At 46.0% G+C, this 18626-nt stretch overlaps 1 protein-coding gene across 3 annotated transcripts in view; it reads right to left on the bottom strand.

Moving 5' to 3' along the window:
• apba2b (amyloid beta (A4) precursor protein-binding, family A, member 2b) overlaps positions 1-18626 on the bottom strand; it is a 781711-nt gene that overhangs the window by 180455 nt on the left and 582630 nt on the right. The window lies entirely within an intron of this gene.

Below are 18626 nucleotides of genomic sequence, written 5' to 3' on the forward strand. Positions count from 1 at the left end.
CCACTCACAACGACACAACACAACTGCAAACTCAGGTCAGAGTGAAACCCCATTCACAATGAGACAACACAACAGCAAACTCAGGTGAGAGTGAATCCCCATTCACAACAGGACAACACAACTGCAAAGTCAGGTCAGAGTGAAACCCCATTCACAACGAAACAATACAACAGCAAAATCAGGTCAGAGTGAATCCCCATTCACAAGGAGACAACACAACAGCAAACTCAGGTCAGAGTGAAACCCAATTCACAACGAGACAACACAACAGCAAATTCAGGTCACAGTGAAACCCCATTCACAACGAGACAACACAACAGCAAACTCAGGTCAGAGTGAAACCCCATTCACAATGAAACAACACAACAGCAATCCATGGTCAGAGTGAAACCCCATTCACAATGAAACAACACAACAGCAAACTCAGGTCAGAGTGAAACCCCATTCACAATGAGGCAACACAACAGCAAACTCAGGTCAGAGTGAAACGCCAATCACAACGAGACAACACAACAGCAAACTCAGGTCAGAGTGAAACCCCGTTCACGAGACAACACAACAGCAAACTCAGGTCAGAGTGAAACCCCATTCACAACGAGACAACACAACAGCAAACTCAGGTCAGAGTGAAACCCCATTCACAACGAGACAACACAACAGCAAATTCAGGTCACAGTGAAACCCCATTCACAACGAGACAACACAACAGCAAACTCAGGTCACAGTGAAACCCCATTCACAACGAGACAACACAACAGCGAACTCAGGTCAGAGTGAAACCCCATTCACAATGAGACAACACAACTGCAAACTCAGGTCAGAGTGAAACCCCATTCACAACGAGACAACACAACAGCGAACTCAGGTCAGAGTGAAACCCCATTCACAACGAGACAACACGACTGCAAACTCAGGTCAGAGTGAAACCCCATTCACAACGAGACAACACAACAGCAAACTCAGGTCAGAGTGAAACACCATTCACAATGAGACAACACAACAGCAAACGCAGGTCAGAGTGAAACCCCATTCACAACGAGACAACACAACAGCAAATTCAGGTCACAGTGAAACCCCATTCACAACGAGACAACACAACAGCAAACTCAGATCAGAGTGAAACCCCATTCACAATGAAACAACACAACAGCAATCCATGGTCAGAGTGAAACCCCATTCACAATGAAACAACACAACAGCAAACTCAGGTCAGAGTGAAACCCCATTCACAATGAGGCAACACAACAGCAAACTCAGGTCAGCGTGAAACGCCAATCACAACGAGACAACACAACAGCAAACTCAGGTCAGAGTGAAACCCCGTTCACGAGACAACACAACAGCAAACTCAGGTCAGAGTGAAACCCCATTCACAACGAGACAACACAACAGCAAACTCAGGTCAGAGTGAAACCCCATTCACAACGAGACAACACAACAGCAAACTCAGGTCAGAGTGAAACCCCATTCACAACGAGACAACACAACAGCAAATTCAGGTCAGAGTGAAACCCCATTCACAACGAGACAACACAACAGCAAACTCAGGTCACAGTGAAACCCCATTCACAACGAGACAACACAACAGCGAACTCAGGTCAGAGTGAAACCCCATTCACAATGAGACAACACAACTGCAATCCATGGTCAGAGTGAAACCCCATTCACAATGAAACAACACAACAGCAAACTCAGGTCAGAGTGAAACCCCATTCACAATGAGGCAACACAACAGCAAACTCAGGTCAGAGTGAAACGCCAATCACAACGAGACAACACAACAGCAAACTCAGGTCAGAGTGAAACCCCGTTCACGAGACAACACAACAGCAAACTCAGGTCAGAGTGAAACCCCATTCACAACGAGACAACACAACAGCAAACTCAGGTCAGAGTGAAACCCCATTCACAACGAGACAACACAACAGCAAACTCAGGTCAGAGTGAAACCCCATTCACAACGAGACAACACAACAGCAAATTCAGGTCACAGTGAAACCCCATTCACAACGAGACAACACAACAGCAAACTCAGGTCACAGTGAAACCCCATTCACAACGAGACAACACAACAGCGAACTCAGGTCAGAGTGAAACCCCATTCACAATGAGACAACACAACTGCAAACTCAGGTCAGAGTGAAACCCCATTCACAACGAGACAACACAACAGCGAACTCAGGTCAGAGTGAAACCCCATTCACAACGAGACAACACAACAGCAAACTCAGGTCAGAGTGAAACCCCATTCACGACGAGACAACACAACAGCAAATTCAGGTCACAGTGAAACCCCATTCACAACGAGACAACACAACAGCAAACTCAGGTCAGACTGAAAACCCATTCACAACGAGACAACACAACTGGAAACTCAGGTCAGAGTGAAAACTCATTCACAACGAGACAACTCAACAGCAAACTCAGGTCAGAGTGAAACCCCATTCACAACAAGACAACACAACAGCAAACTCAGGTCACAGTGAAACCCCATTCACAACGAGACAACACAACAGCGAACTCAGGTCAGAGTGAAACCCCATTCACAATGAGACAACACAACTGCAAACTCAGGTCAGAGTGAAACCCCATTCACAACGAGACAACACAACAGCGAACTCAGGTCAGAGTGAAACCCCATTCACAACGAGACAACACGACTGCAAACTCAGGTCAGAGTGAAACCCCATTCACAACGAGACAACACAACAGCAAACACAGGTCAGAGTGAAACCCCATTCACAAGCAGACAACACAACAGCAAACTCAGGTCAGAGTGAAACGCCATTCACAACGAGACAACACAACAGCAAACTCAGGTCACACGGAAACCCCATTCACAACGAGACAACACAACTGCAAACTCAGGTCAGAGTGAAACCCCATTCACAATGAAACAACAAAACAGCAAACCATTCTCAGAGTGAAACCCCATTCACAGTGAAACAACACAACAGCAAACTCAGGTCAGAGTGAAACACCATTCACAATGAGACAACACAACAGCAAACGCAGGTCAGAGTGAAACACCATTCACAATGAGACAACACAACAGCAATCTCAGGTCAGAGTGAAACCCCACTCGCAATGAGACAACACAACAGCAAACTCAGGTCAGAGTGAAACCCCATTCACAACGAGGCAACACAACAGCAAACTCAGGTCAGAGTAAAACCCCATTCACAATGAGACAACACAACAGCAAAGTCAGGTCAGAGGGAAACCCCAATCACAACGAGACAACACAACAGCAATCTCAGGTCAGAGTGAAACCCCATTCACAACGACACAACACAACAGCAAACTCAGGTCAGAGTGAAACCCCATTGACAACGAGACAACACAACAGCAAATTCAGGTCACAGTGAAACCCCATTCACAATGAGACAACACAACAGCAAACTCAGGTCAGAGTGAAACCCCATTCACAACGAGACAACACAACAGCAAACTCAGGTCAGAGTGAAACCCCATTCACAACGAGTCAACACAACAGCAAACTCAGGTCAGACTGAAAACCCATTCACAACGAGACAACTCAACAGCAAACTCAGGTCAGAGTGAAAACCCATTCACAACGAGACAACTCAAAAGCAAACTCAGGTCAGAGTGAAAACCCATTCACAACGAGACAACACAACAGCAAACTCAGGTCAGAGTGAAACCCCATTCACAATGAGACAACACAACAGCAAACTCAGGTCACAGTGAAACCCCATTCACAACGAGACAACACAACAGCGAACTCAGGTCAGAGTGAAACCCCATTCACAACGAGAGAACACAACTGCAAACTCAGGTCAGAGTGAAACCCCATTCACAACGAGACAACACAACAGCGAACTCAGGTCAGAGTGGAACCCCATTCACAACGAGAGAACACAACTGCAAACTCAGGTCAGAGTGAAACCCCATTCACAATGAGACAACACAACAGCAAACTCAGGTCAGAGTGAAACCCCATTCACAAGGAGACCACACAACAGCAAACTCAGGTCAGAGTGAAACCCCATTCACAACGAGACAACACAACAGCAAACTCAGGTCACATTGAAACCCCATTCACAATGAGACAACACAACTGCAATCCATGGTCAGAGTGAAACCCCATTCACAATGAAACAACACAACAGCAAACTCAGGTCAGAGTGAAACCCCATTCACAATGAGGCAACACAACAGCAAACTCAGGTCAGAGTGAAACGCCAATCACAACGAGACAACACAACAGCAAACTCAGGTCAGAGTGAAACCCCGTTCACGAGACAACACAACAGCAAACTCAGGTCAGAGTGAAACCCCATTCACAACGAGACAACACAACAGCAAACTCAGGTCAGAGTGAAACCCCATTCACAACGAGACAACACAACAGCAAACTCAGGTCAGAGTGAAACCCCATTCACAACGAGACAACACAACAGCAAATTCAGGTCACAGTGAAACCCCATTCACAACGAGACAACACAACAGCAAACTCAGGTCACAGTGAAACCCCATTCACAACGAGACAACACAACAGCGAACTCAGGTCAGAGTGAAACCCCATTCACAATGAGACAACACAACTGCAAACTCAGGTCAGAGTGAAACCCCATTCACAACGAGACAACACAACAGCGAACTCAGGTCAGAGTGAAACCCCATTCACAACGAGACAACACAACAGCAAACTCAGGTCAGAGTGAAACCCCATTCACGACGAGACAACACAACAGCAAATTCAGGTCACAGTGAAACCCCTTTCACAACGAGACAACACAACAGCAAACTCAGTCAGACTGAAAACCCATTCACAACGAGACAACACAACTGGAAACTCAGGTCAGAGTGAAAACTCATTCACAACGAGACAACTCAACAGCAAACTCAGGTCAGAGTGAAACCCCATTCACAACAAGACAACACAACAGCAAACTCAGGTCACAGTGAAACCCCATTCACAACGAGACAACACAACAGCGAACTCAGGTCAGAGTGAAACCCCATTCACAATGAGACAACACAACTGCAAACTCAGGTCAGAGTGAAACCCCATTCACAACGAGACAACACAACAGCGAACTCAGGTCAGAGTGAAACCCCATTCACAACGAGACAACACGACTGCAAACTCAGGTCAGAGTGAAACCCCATTCACAACGAGACAACACAACAGCAAACACAGGTCAGAGTGAAACCCCATTCACAAGCAGACAACACAACAGCAAACTCAGGTCAGAGTGAAACGCCATTCACAACGAGACAACACAACAGCAAACTCAGGTCACACGGAAACCCCATTCACAACGAGACAACACAACTGCAAACTCAGGTCAGAGTGAAACCCCATTCACAATGAAACAACAAAACAGCAAACCATTCTCAGAGTGAAACCCCATTCACAGTGAAACAACACAACAGCAAACTCAGGTCAGAGTGAAACACCATTCACAACGAGACAACACAACTGCAAACTCAGGTCAGAGTGAAACCCCATTCACAATGAAACAACAAAACAGCAAACCATTCTCAGAGTGAAACCCCATTCACAGTGAAACAACACAACAGCAAACTCAGGTCAGAGTGAAACACCATTCACAATGAGACAACACAACAGCAAACGCAGGTCAGAGTGAAACACCATTCACAATGAGACAACACAACAGCAATCTCAGGTCAGAGTGAAACCCCACTCGCAATGAGACAACACAACAGCAAACTCAGGTCAGAGTGAAACCCCATTCACAACGAGGCAACACAACAGCAAACTCAGGTCAGAGTAAAACCCCATTCACAATGAGACAACACAACAGCAAAGTCAGGTCAGAGGGAAACCCCAATCACAACGAGACAACACAACAGCAATCTCAGGTCAGAGTGAAACCCCATTCACAACGACACAACACAACAGCAATTCAGGTCAGAGTGAAACCCCATTGACAACGAGACAACACAACAGCAAATTCAGGTCACAGTGAAACCCCATTCACAATGAGACAACACAACAGCAAACTCAGGTCAGAGTGAAACCCCATTCACAACGAGACAACACAACAGCAAACTCAGGTCAGAGTGAAACCCCATTCACAACGAGTCAACACAACAGCAAACTCAGGTCAGACTGAAAACCCATTCACAACGAGACAACTCAACAGCAAACTCAGGTCAGAGTGAAAACCCATTCACAACGAGACAACTCAAAAGCAAACTCAGGTCAGAGTGAAAACCCATTCACAACGAGACAACACAACAGCAAACTCAGGTCAGAGTGAAACCCCATTCACAATGAGACAACACAACAGCAAACTCAGGTCACAGTGAAACCCCATTCACAACGAGACAACACAACAGCGAACTCAGGTCAGAGTGAAACCCCATTCACAACGAGAGAACACAACTGCAAACTCAGGTCAGAGTGAAACCCCATTCACAACGAGACAACACAACAGCGAACTCAGGTCAGAGTGGAACCCCATTCACAACGAGAGAACACAACTGCAAACTCAGGTCAGAGTGAAACCCCATTCACAATGAGACAACACAACAGCAAACTCAGGTCAGAGTGAAACCCCATTCACAAGGAGACCACACAACAGCAAACTCAGGTCAGAGTGAAACCCCATTCACAACGAGACAACACAACAGCAAACTCAGGTCACATTGAAACCCCATTCACAATGAAACAACACAACAGCAAACTCAGGTCAGAGTGAAACCCCATTCACAGTGAGACAACACAACAGCAAACACAGGTCAGAGTGAAACCCCATTCAAAACGAGACAACACAACAGCAAACTCAGGTCAGAGTGCAAACCCATTCACAACGAGACAACACAACAGCAAACACAGGTCAGAGTGAAACCCTATTCACAACGCTACAACACAACTGCAAACTCAGGTCAGAGTGAAACCCCATTCACAACGAGACAACACAACAGCAAACTCAGATCAGAGTGAAACCCCGTTCACAAGAGACAACACAACAGCAAACTCAGGTCAGAGTGAAACCCCATTCACAATGAGACAACAAAACTGCAAACTCAAGTCAGAGTGAAACCCCATTCACAACGAGACAACACAACAGAAAACTCAGGTCAGAGTGAAACCCTGTTCACAAGAGACAACACAACAGCAGACTCAGGTCAGAGTGAAACCCCATTCACAACGAGACAACACAACAGAAAACTCAGGTCAGAGTGAAACCCCGTTCACAAGAGACAACACAACAGCAAACTCAGGTCAGAGTGAAACCCCATCCACAGTGAGACAACACAACAGCAAACTCAAGTCAGAGTGAAACCCCATTCACAACGAGACAACACAACAGCAAACTGAGGTCACAGTGAAACCCCATTCACAACGAGACAACACAACTGCAAACTAAGGTCAGAGTGAAACCCCATTCACAAAGAGACAACACAACAGCAAACTCAGGTCAGAGTGAAACCCCATTCACAACGAGACAACACAACAGCAAACTCAGGTCAGAGTGCAACCCCATTCACAACGAGACAACACAACAGCAAACTCAGGTCAGAGTGAAACCCCATTCACAACGAGACAACACAACAGCAAACTCAAGTCAGAGTGAAACCCCACTCACAACGACACAACACAACTGCAAACTCAGGTCGGAGTGAAATCCCATTCACAATGAGACAACACAACAGCAAACTCAGGTCAGAGTGAAACCCCATTCACAAAGAAACAACACAACAGCAAACTGAGGTCAGAGTGAAACCCCATTCACAACGAGACAACACAACATCAAACTCAGGTCAGAGTGAAACCCCATTCACAACGACACAACACAACAGCAAACTCAGTTAAGAGTGAAACCTCATTCACAACGAGACAACTCAACAGCAAACTCAGGTCAGAGTGAATCCCCATTCACAACGAGACAACGCAACGGCAAACTCAGGTCAGAGTGACACCCCATTCACAAAGAGACAACACAACAGAAAACTCAGGTCAGAGTGAAACCCCGTTCACAAGAGACAACACAACAGCAAACTCAGGTCAGAGTAAAACCCCATTCACAACGAGCCAACACGACAGAAAACTCAGGTCAGAGTGAAACCCCGTTCACAAGAGACAACACAACAGCAGACTCAGGTCAGAGTGAAACCCCATTCACAACGAGACAACACAACAGAAAACTCAGGTCAGAGTGAAACCCCGTTCACAATGAGACAACACAACAGCAAACTCAAGTCAGAGTGAAACCCCACTCACAACGACACAACACAACTGCAAACTCAGGTCAGAGTGAAATCCCATTCACAATGAGACAACACAACAGCAAACTCAGGTCAGAGTGAAACCCCATTCACAACGAGACAACACAACAGCAAACACAGGTCAGAGTGAAACCCCATTCACAAGCAGACAACACAACAGCAAACTCAGGTCAGAGTGAAACGCCATTCACAACGAGACAACACAACAGCAAACTCAGGTCACACGGAAACCCCATTCACAACGAGACAACACAACTGCAAACTCAGGTCAGAGTGAAACCCCATTCACAATGAAACAACAAAACAGCAAACCATTCTCAGAGTGAAACCCCATTCACAGTGAAACAACACAACAGCAAACTCAGGTCAGAGTGAAACACCATTCACAATGAGACAACACAACAGCAAACGCAGGTCAGAGTGAAACACCATTCACAATGAGACAACACAACAGCAATCTCAGGTCAGAGTGAAACCCCACTCGCAATGAGACAACACAACAGCAAACTCAGGTCAGAGTGAAACCCCATTCACAACGAGGCAACACAACAGCAAACTCAGGTCAGAGTAAAACCCCATTCACAATGAGACAACACAACAGCAAAGTCAGGTCAGAGGGAAACCCCAATCACAACGAGACAACACAACAGCAAACTCAGGTCAGAGTGAAACCCCATTCACAACGACACAACACAACAGCAAACTCAGGTCAGAGTGAAACCCCATTGACAACGAGACAACACAACAGCAAATTCAGGTCACAGTGAAACCCCATTCACAATGAGACAACACAACAGCAAACTCAGGTCAGAGTGAAACCCCATTCACAACGAGACAACACAACAGCAAACTCAGGTCAGAGTGAAACCCCATTCACAACGAGTCAACACAACAGCAAACTCAGGTCAGACTGAAAACCCATTCACAACGAGACAACTCAACAGCAAACTCAGGTCAGAGTGAAAACCCATTCACAACGAGACAACTCAAAAGCAAACTCAGGTCAGAGTGAAAACCCATTCACAACGAGACAACACAACAGCAAACTCAGGTCAGAGTGAAACCCCATTCACAATGAGACAACACAACAGCAAACTCAGGTCACAGTGAAACCCCATTCACAACGAGACAACACAACAGCGAACTCAGGTCAGAGTGAAACCCCATTCACAACGAGAGAACACAACTGCAAACTCAGGTCAGAGTGAAACCACATTCACAACGAGACAACACAACAGCGAACTCAGGTCAGAGTGGAACCCCATTCACAACGAGAGAACACAACTGCAAACTCAGGTCAGAGTGAAACCCCATTCACAATGAGACAACACAACAGCAAACTCAGGTCAGAGTGAAACCCCATTCACAAGGAGACCACACAACAGCAAACTCAGGTCAGAGTGAAACCCCATTCACAACGAGACAACACAACAGCAAACTCAGGTCACATTGAAACCCCATTCACAATGAAACAACACAACAGCAAACTCAGGTCAGAGTGAAACCCCATTCACAGTGAGACAACACAACAGCAAACACAGGTCAGAGTGAAACCCCATTCAAAACGAGACAACACAACAGCAAACTCAGGTCAGAGTGCAAACCCATTCACAACGAGACAACACAACAGCAAACACAGGTCAGAGTGAAACCCTATTCACAACGCGACAATACAACTGCAAACTCAGGTCAGAGTGAAACCCCATTCACAACTAGACAACACAACAGAAAACTCAGATCAGAGTGAAACCCCGTTCACAAGAGACAACACAACAGCAAACTCAGGTCAGAGTGAAACCCCATTCACAATGAGACAACAAAACTGCAAACTCAAGTCAGAGTGAAACCCCATTCACAACGAGACAACACAACAGAAAACTCAGGTCAGAGTGAAACCCTGTTCACAAGAGACAACACAACAGCAGACTCAGGTCAGAGTGAAACCCCATTCACAACGAGACAACACAACAGAAAACTCAGGTCAGAGTGAAACCCCGTTCACAAGAGACAACACAACAGCAAACTCAGGTCAGAGTGAATCCCCATTCACAACGAGACAACGCAACGGCAAACTCAGGTCAGAGTGACACCCCATTCACAAAGAGACAACACAACAGAAAACTCAGGTCAGAGTGAAACCCCGTTCACAAGAGACAACACAACAGCAAACTCAGGTCAGAGTAAAACCCCATTCACAACGAGCCAACACGACAGAAAACTCAGGTCAGAGTGAAACCCCGTTCACAAGAGACAACACAACAGCAGACTCAGGTCAGAGTGAAACCCCATTCACAACGAGACAACACAACAGAAAACTCAGGTCAGAGTGAAACCCCGTTCACAATGAGACAACACAACAGCAAACTCAAGTCAGAGTGAAACCCCACTCACAACGACACAACACAACTGCAAACTCAGGTCAGAGTGAAATCCCATTCACAATGAGACAACACAACAGCAAACTCAGGTCAGAGTGAAACCCCATTCACAACGAGACAACACAACAGCAAACACAGGTCAGAGTGAAACCCCATTCACAAGCAGACAACACAACAGCAAACTCAGGTCAGAGTGAAACGCCATTCACAACGAGACAACACAACAGCAAACTCAGGTCACACGGAAACCCCATTCACAACGAGACAACACAACTGCAAACTCAGGTCAGAGTGAAACCCCATTCACAATGAAACAACAAAACAGCAAACCATTCTCAGAGTGAAACCCCATTCACAGTGAAACAACACAACAGCAAACTCAGGTCAGAGTGAAACACCATTCACAATGAGACAACACAACAGCAAACGCAGGTCAGAGTGAAACACCATTCACAATGAGACAACACAACAGCAATCTCAGGTCAGAGTGAAACCCCACTCGCAATGAGACAACACAACAGCAAACTCAGGTCAGAGTGAAACCCCATTCACAACGAGGCAACACAACAGCAAACTCAGGTCAGAGTAAAACCCCATTCACAATGAGACAACACAACAGCAAAGTCAGGTCAGAGGGAAACCCCAATCACAACGAGACAACACAACAGCAAACTCAGGTCAGAGTGAAACCCCATTCACAACGACACAACACAACAGCAAACTCAGGTCAGAGTGAAACCCCATTGACAACGAGACAACACAACAGCAAATTCAGGTCACAGTGAAACCCCATTCACAATGAGACAACACAACAGCAAACTCAGGTCAGAGTGAAACCCCATTCACAACGAGACAACACAACAGCAAACTCAGGTCAGAGTGAAACCCCATTCACAACGAGTCAACACAACAGCAAACTCAGGTCAGACTGAAAACCCATTCACAACGAGACAACTCAACAGCAAACTCAGGTCAGAGTGAAAACCCATTCACAACGAGACAACTCAAAAGCAAACTCAGGTCAGAGTGAAAACCCATTCACAACGAGACAACACAACAGCAAACTCAGGTCAGAGTGAAACCCCATTCACAATGAGACAACACAACAGCAAACTCAGGTCACAGTGAAACCCCATTCACAACGAGACAACACAACAGCGAACTCAGGTCAGAGTGAAACCCCATTCACAACGAGAGAACACAACTGCAAACTCAGGTCAGAGTGAAACCACATTCACAACGAGACAACACAACAGCGAACTCAGGTCAGAGTGGAACCCCATTCACAACGAGAGAACACAACTGCAAACTCAGGTCAGAGTGAAACCCCATTCACAATGAGACAACACAACAGCAAACTCAGGTCAGAGTGAAACCCCATTCACAAGGAGACCACACAACAGCAAACTCAGGTCAGAGTGAAACCCCATTCACAACGAGACAACACAACAGCAAACTCAGGTCACATTGAAACCCCATTCACAATGAAACAACACAACAGCAAACTCAGGTCAGAGTGAAACCCCATTCACAGTGAGACAACACAACAGCAAACACAGGTCAGAGTGAAACCCCATTCAAAACGAGACAACACAACAGCAAACTCAGGTCAGAGTGCAAACCCATTCACAACGAGACAACACAACAGCAAACACAGGTCAGAGTGAAACCCTATTCACAACGCGACAATACAACTGCAAACTCAGGTCAGAGTGAAACCCCATTCACAACTAGACAACACAACAGAAAACTCAGATCAGAGTGAAACCCCGTTCACAAGAGACAACACAACAGCAAACTCAGGTCAGAGTGAAACCCCATTCACAATGAGACAACAAAACTGCAAACTCAAGTCAGAGTGAAACCCCATTCACAACGAGACAACACAACAGAAAACTCAGGTCAGAGTGAAACCCTGTTCACAAGAGACAACACAACAGCAGACTCAGGTCAGAGTGAAACCCCATTCACAACGAGACAACACAACAGAAAACTCAGGTCAGAGTGAAACCCCGTTCACAAGAGACAACACAACAGCAAACTCAGGTCAGAGTGAAACCCCATCCACAGTGAGACAACACAACAGCAAACTCAAGTCAGAGTGAAACCCCATTCACAACGAGACAACACAACAGCAAACTGAGGTCACAGTGAAACCCCATTCACAACGAGACAACACAACTGCAAACTCAGGTCAGAGTGAAACCCCATTCACAAAGAGACAACACAACAGCAAACTCAGGTCAGAGTGAAACCCCATTCACAACGAGACAACACAACAGCAAACTCAGGTCAGAGTGCAACCCCATTCACAACGAGACAACACAACAGCAAACTCAGGTCAGAGTGAAACCCCATTCACAACGAGACAACACAACAGCAAACTCAGGTCACATTGAAACCCCATTCACAATGAAACAACACAACAGCAAACTCAGGTCAGAGTGAAACCCCATTCACAGTGAGACAACACAACAGCAAACACAGGTCAGAGTGAAACCCCATTCAAAACGAGACAACACAACAGCAAACTCAGGTCAGAGTGCAAACCCATTCACAACGAGACAACACAACAGCAAACACAGGTCAGAGTGAAACCCTATTCACAACGCTACAACACAACTGCAAACTCAGGTCAGAGTGAAACCCCATTCACAACGAGACAACACAACAGCAAACTCAGATCAGAGTGAAACCCCGTTCACAAGAGACAACACAACAGCAAACTCAGGTCAGAGTGAAACCCCATTCACAATGAGACAACAAAACTGCAAACTCAAGTCAGAGTGAAACCCCATTCACAACGAGACAACACAACAGAAAACTCAGGTCAGAGTGAAACCCTGTTCACAAGAGACAACACAACAGCAGACTCAGGTCAGAGTGAAACCCCATTCACAACGAGACAACACAACAGAAAACTCAGGTCAGAGTGAAACCCCGTTCACAAGAGACAACACAACAGCAAACTCAGGTCAGAGTGAAACCCCATCCACAGTGAGACAACACAACAGCAAACTCAAGTCAGAGTGAAACCCCATTCACAACGAGACAACACAACAGCAAACTGAGGTCACAGTGAAACCCCATTCACAACGAGACAACACAACTGCAAACTAAGGTCAGAGTGAAACCCCATTCACAAAGAGACAACACAACAGCAAACTCAGGTCAGAGTGAAACCCCATTCACAACGAGACAACACAACAGCAAACTCAGGTCAGAGTGCAACCCCATTCACAACGAGACAACACAACAGCAAACTCAGGTCAGAGTGAAACCCCATTCACAACGAGACAACACAACAGCAAACTCAAGTCAGAGTGAAACCCCACTCACAACGACACAACACAACTGCAAACTCAGGTCGGAGTGAAATCCCATTCACAATGAGACAACACAACAGCAAACTCAGGTCAGAGTGAAACCCCATTCACAAAGAAACAACACAACAGCAAACTGAGGTCAGAGTGAAACCCCATTCACAACGAGACAACACAACATCAAACTCAGGTCAGAGTGAAACCCCATTCACAACGAGACAACACAACAGCAAACTCAGTTAAGAGTGAAACCTCATTCACAACGAGACAACTCAACAGCAAACTCAGGTCAGAGTGAATCCCCATTCACAACGAGACAACGCAACGGCAAACTCAGGTCAGAGTGACACCCCATTCACAAAGAGACAACACAACAGAAAACTCAGGTCAGAGTGAAACCCCGTTCACAAGAGACAACACAACAGCAAACTCAGGTCAGAGTAAAACCCCATTCACAACGAGCCAACACGACAGAAAACTCAGGTCAGAGTGAAACCCCGTTCACAAGAGACAACACAACAGCAGACTCAGGTCAGAGTGAAACCCCATTCACAACGAGACAACACAACAGAAAACTCAGGTCAGAGTGAAACCCCGTTCACAATGAGACAACACAACAGCAAACTCAAGTCAGAGTGAAACCCCACTCACAACGACACAACACAACTGCAAACTCAGGTCAGAGTGAAATCCCATTCACAATGAGACAACACAACAGCAAACTCAGGTCAGAGTGAAACCCCATTCACAACGAGACAACACAACAGCAAACACAGGTCAGAGTGAAACCCCATTCACAAGCAGACAACACAACAGCAAACTCAGGTCAGAGTGAAACGCCATTCACAACGAGACAACACAACTGCAAACTCAGGTCAGAGTGAAACCCCATTCACAATGAAACAACAAAACAGCAAACCATTCTCAGAGTGAAACCCCATTCACAGTGAAACAACACAACAGCAAACTCAGGTCAGAGTGAAACACCATTCACAATGAGACAACACAACAGCAAACGCAGGTCAGAGTGAAACACCATTCACAATGAGACAACACAACAGCAATCTCAGGTCAGAGTGAAACCCCACTCGCAATGAGACAACACAACAGCAAACTCAGGTCAGAGTGAAACCCCATTCACAACGAGGCAACACAACAGCAAACTCAGGTCAGAGTAAAACCCCATTCACAATGAGACAACACAACAGCAAAGTCAGGTCAGAGGGAAACCCCAATCACAACGAGACAACACAACAGCAAACTCAGGTCAGAGTGAAACCCCATTCACAACGACACAACACAACAGCAAACTCAGGTCAGAGTGAAACCCCATTGACAACGAGACAACACAACAGCAAATTCAGGTCACAGTGAAACCCCATTCACAATGAGACAACACAACAGCAAACTCAGGTCAGAGTGAAACCCCATTCACAACGAGACAACACAACAGCAAACTCAGGTCAGAGTGAAACCCCATTCACAACGAGTCAACACAACAGCAAACTCAGGTCAGACTGAAAACCCATTCACAACGAGACAACTCAACAGCAAACTCAGGTCAGAGTGAAAACCCATTCACAACGAGACAACTCAAAAGCAAAGTCAGGTCAGAGTGAAAACCCATTCACAACGAGACAACACAACAGCAAACTCAGGTCAGAGTGAAACCCCATTCACAATGAGACAACACAACAGCAAACTCAGGTCACAGTGAAACCCCATTCACAACGAGACAACACAACAGCGAACTCAGGTCAGAGTGAAACCCCATTCACAACGAGAGAACACAACTGCAAACTCAGGTCAGAGTGAAACCACATTCACAACGAGACAACACAACAGCGAACTCAGGTCAGAGTGGAACCCCATTCACAACGAGAGAACACAACTGCAAACTCAGGTCAGAGTGAAACCCCATTCACAATGAGACAACACAACAGCAAACTCAGGTCAGAGTGAAACCCCATTCACAAGGAGACCACACAACAGCAAACTCAGGTCAGAGTGAAACCCCATTCACAACGAGACAACACAACAGCAAACTCAGGTCACATTGAAACCCCATTCACAATGAAACAACACAACAGCAAACTCAGGTCAGAGTGAAACCCCATTCACAGTGAGACAACACAACAGCAAACACAGGTCAGAGTGAAACCCCATTCAAAACGAGACAATACAACAGCAAACTCAGGTCAGAGTGCAAACCCATTCACAACGAGACAACACAACAGCAAACACAGGTCAGAGTGAAACCCTATTCACAACGCGACAATACAACTGCAAACTCAGGTCAGAGTGAAACCCCATTCACAACTAGACAACACAACAGAAAACTCAGATCAGAGTGAAACCCCGTTCACAAGAGACAACACAACAGCAAACTCAGGTCAGAGTGAAACCCCGTTCACAAGAGACAACACAACAGCAAACTCAGGTCAGAGTGAAACCCCATCCACAGTGAGACAACACAACAGCAAACTCAAGTCAGAGTGAAACCCCATTCACAACGAGACAACACAACAGCAAACTGAGGTCACAGTGAAACCCCATTCACAACGAGACAACACAACTGCAAACTCAGGTCAGAGTGAAACCCCATTCACAAAGAGACAACACAACAGCAAACTCAGGTCAGAGTGAAACCCCATTCACAACGAGACAACACAACAGCAAACTCAGGTCAGAGTGCAACCCCATTCACAACGAGACAACACAACAGCAAACTCAGGTCAGAGTGAAACCCCATTCACAACGAGACAACACAACAGCAAACTCAGGTCACATTGAAACCCCATTCACAATGAAACAACACAACAGCAAACTCAGGTCAGAGTGAAACCCCATTCACAGTGAGACAACACAACAGCAAACACAGGTCAGAGTGAAACCCCATTCAAAACGAGACAACACAACAGCAAACTCAGGTCAGAGTGCAAACCCATTCACAACGAGACAACACAACAGCAAACACAGGTCAGAGTGAAACCCTATTCACAACGCTACAACACAACTGCAAACTCAGGTCAGAGTGAAACCCCATTCACAACGAGACAACACAACAGCAAACTCAGATCAGAGTGAAACCCCGTTCACAAGAGACAACACAACAGCAAACTCAGGTCAGAGTGAAACCCCATTCACAATGAGACAACAAAACTGCAAACTCAAGTCAGAGTGAAACCCCATTCACAACGAGACAACACAACAGAAAACTCAGGTCAGAGTGAAACCCTGTTCACAAGAGACAACACAACAGCAGACTCAGGTCAGAGTGAAACCCCATTCACAACGAGACAACACAACAGAAAACTCAGGTCAGAGTGAAACCCCGTTCACAAGAGACAACACAACAGCAAACTCAGGTCAGAGTGAAACCCCATCCACAGTGAGACAACACAACAGCAAACTCAAGTCAGAGTGAAACCCCATTCACAACGAGACAACACAACAGCAAACTGAGGTCACAGTGAAACCCCATTCACAACGAGACAACACAACTGCAAACTAAGGTCAGAGTGAAACCCCATTCACAAAGAGACAACACAACAGCAAACTCAGGTCAGAGTGAAACCCCATTCACAACGAGACAACACAACAGCAAACTCAGGTCAGAGTGCAACCCCATTCACAACGAGACAACACAACAGCAAACTCAGGTCAGAGTGAAACCCCATTCACAACGAGACAACACAACAGCAAACTCAAGTCAGAGTGAAACCCCACTCACAACGACACAACACAACTGCAAACTCAGGTCGGAGTGAAATCCCATTCACAATGAGACAACACAACAGCAAACTCAGGTCAGAGTGAAACCCCATTCACAAAGAAACAACACAACAGCAAACTGAGGTCAGAGTGAAACCCCATTCACAACGAGACAACACAACATCAAACTCAGGTCAGAGTGAAACCCCATTCACAACGAGACAACACAACAGCAAACTCAGTTAAGAGTGAAACCTCATTCACAACGAGACAACTCAACAGCAAACTCAGGTCAGAGTGAATCCCCATTCACAACGAGACAACGCAACGGCAAACTCAGGTCAGAGTGACACCCCATTCACAAAGAGACAACACAACAGAAAACTCAGGTCAGAGTGAAACCCCGTTCACAAGAGACAACACAACAGCAAACTCAGGTCAGAGTAAAACCCCATTCACAACGAGCCAACACGACAGAAAACTCAGGTCAGAGTGAAACCCCGTTCACAAGAGACAACACAACAGCAGACTCAGGTCAGAGTGAAACCCCATTCACAACGAGACAACACAACAGAAAACTCAGGTCAGAGTGAAACCCCGTTCACAATGAGACAACACAACAGCAAACTCAAGTCAGAGTGAAACCCCACTCACAACGACACAACACAACTGCAAACTCAGGTCAGAGTGAAATCCCATTCACAATGAGACAACACAACAGCAAACTCAGGTCAGAGTGAAACCCCATTCACAACGAGACAACACAACAGCAAACACAGGTCAGAGTGAAACCCCATTCACAAGCAGACAACACAACAGCAAACTCAGGTCAGAGTGAAACGCCATTCACAACGAGACAACACAACAGCAAACTCAGGTCACACGGAAACCCCATTCACAACGAGACAACACAACTGCAAACTCAGGTCAGAGTGAAACCCCATTCACAATGAAACAACAAAACAGCAAACCATTCTCAGAGTGA

This window comes from Hemitrygon akajei, chromosome 21 (genome assembly GCF_048418815.1).
Source record: "Hemitrygon akajei chromosome 21, sHemAka1.3, whole genome shotgun sequence".
NCBI lineage: Eukaryota > Metazoa > Chordata > Chondrichthyes > Myliobatiformes > Dasyatidae > Hemitrygon > Hemitrygon akajei.